At 39.6% G+C, this 2470-nt stretch overlaps 1 protein-coding gene across 1 annotated transcript in view; it reads right to left on the bottom strand.

Annotated features, from left to right (window-relative positions):
* Positions 1–2470, bottom strand: part of usp22 (ubiquitin specific peptidase 22) — a 17756-nt gene that overhangs the window by 8535 nt on the left and 6751 nt on the right. The gene's annotated exons all lie outside the window — the stretch shown is intronic.

Below are 2470 nucleotides of genomic sequence, written 5' to 3'. Positions count from 1 at the left end.
GAGGAAAATTTAGTCGCTGTTTGATGGTAATTCTGGTTCACAGGCTCAGATTGACAACAAAAGAATATGTTCTAGTATTGAGCTTCAGGGTATTGCAAAAGGCCTTGAGCCCTAATAGTCCATTCCCCTTCTGAACCAAATTTAATTTAAAATATTAAAAACAGGGTAAAACAAATTCACCTAAGACATTTTAACATTTTATCACATTAACTTAAAGTTTCTTAGTGTTATCCCGAGACCTTTGTAATAAAAAAAATAAAAACTTCTTTCTGTTTTTCTATCTGTGGACATTTATGGGAGACAATGCTGCTGGGCCACACAGTGGAAACACCATGTGTGTATGACCTTATCCTGAACTGTAAATGTCCAGCACAGATACTTAAATCAACCTCCTCAGGTTTGAACAGACCTTCATAAATAAAACTGACAAGACTTCACAATGTTCACACATAAAACTGAAACTGTCCTCTCTCTCCTCCACCTCCTTCTCCTCTTCTTTCTCCACCTTCTCCTCTCCTCACCTGCTCTGTGCCCTGCAGTCACCTGTTTGCTGTTGCTATGACGACCTGCCTGCAGGCCTGTCATCCTCTGCAGGTAAAGAGGAAATACAGGCAGTAAGAACAGGAGGGGTGGGGAGGGTGGGGGGGCTGAGAGTAATGAATGTGAAGGGAATTTCATGAGGGTGAAAAAGAGAACTCTCAAGAATTTAGAGATAGACAAAACCCTGTTGAAATCCTGAGTATTAGCTGGCCATCAAGTTGCCATGGGACAAGAGAGGGTAAAACAAAAGTGATGATGAGAACAAGACAAAAAATAATAAAAAATAATCATTTTCACATTGAATTTAACTGATAAATATTTTCAATGATGAGAACAACAAATAATAAAAAATAATCATTTTAACATTGAATTTAACTGATAAATATTTTCTTGATGAATGCACTTGACAAAATGATGGTCAATAACCTTTGTGACCTTCAACTTTCTTTGACCACTAACCAAATATTTTTTGTCACCTTTACAGATAAGAAAAACAATATAATGGTTAGTAAAATGAATTTAATGTTTTTATATGGCTGAAAAATGAAGGTTTACACTTTGAAATTCTCTCCAAATCATTCAAAAATGATTCCACCACAAGCTCTTTGACCTTGTGGTGAAACTAACATAGTCCCAGGTTCCGTGGTGAGTTTCTGTGACTATTTATGTTTATTACAACAACATATTTAGTATTTGATTAAATAAAGATGAATCACTGCCATTTTTTTAAATGAATGAAAATGCATTTTATATGATGGTAAGATGAAGACATCTGGAGGGACAGGGAGGGAAAGAAGGAAGCTAGAGAAGGAGGAGGAGCCCTGGTTTAATGGAGACCAATTCCACAGGGTTGTGTGAAAACGACTTAATTACCTCTTCCTCGGTCTGCTGAGATCTGTCCCTTCTTTTAAGAAATCCTATCTTCACCCCCGCCGCCCCCTCCTGTACAAGGCTCGTTTGCGTTGCCTTTTTTTGTTGCGGCATTTAATTCAGCAGCTAACCTAATTAAACCCACAATTACATCTCTGCGGGAAATGTGCGTACACAAACACAACACACACACACATACACGGGGGTGGGGAGGCGGGGGTCTTCCTGAGTGCAAAGATGTGGCTGAGAAAGAAACACAGCCTCCATTAAACCAGACAGCCAGACTGTCGTGGACATGGTTAGGGTCTCTGCACCGTCACTGTAGTCTGCATCAATCAAACAACTGCCTTCTATTATGTGGAGAACACAAACATGAGAAGACGTGATGATGCAATGGCCGCGCCCACACGGTACTGAACAAGAACATGTTCAAATCCCCTCATTAGATGTCCTTCTACTTCAGGTCATGGCATTTAACTGCACCTTAATGATACTGCAATGTACAGGAAGAGTGTGTGAGTGTGTGTGTGTGTGTGAGTGTGTGTCAGCCTGTGTTTAATACTATTAGAGGGCTAGGTTAATATGTGGATCAGCTCTGAACCAGAACCAGTAGGATGAAAAATTCCTTTTTAATTGTAATGGTTGACAAGCACCGAGTACAAAGCCACAAACAACTGGCTTTAGAGGAAACAGAGTAAATCACAAAGACAAAGCAGAATATAAGAATATAATATACAGTACAGTGTTCCCTTTCTATATCGTAGGTCTCTTTTCGCTGCCTCAGTACATCGGAAATCTTTTTTTTTGGCTCCGATCTTGCGAGAGTTTAGACGTTCATACAGTAGTAGATACTACATATCACTGAATATATTTGCTCTTTCATAGCTCCTCAGTGTTGTCTTTTTTTCTTCTTTGGTTTCTGGGTCATTTACATATCAATGCCGGCCGTCCTACGCACAAAGATCCATACGGTTTCCAATAGATGCATCCATGTACTTTTTCTGCTCTACTTCAGTGATTTCTGAGGAAGGTTGTGATTATTCAGGGCAGTGCGTCCCTG

Source organism: Cynoglossus semilaevis, chromosome 8 (genome assembly GCF_000523025.1).
Source record: "Cynoglossus semilaevis isolate Cse_v1.0 chromosome 8, Cse_v1.0, whole genome shotgun sequence".
NCBI classification, from domain to species: Eukaryota; Metazoa; Chordata; class Actinopteri; order Pleuronectiformes; family Cynoglossidae; genus Cynoglossus; species Cynoglossus semilaevis.
Note: the sequence above shows the minus strand (reverse complement) of the source record. Positions and strands in the feature narration are given on the sequence as shown.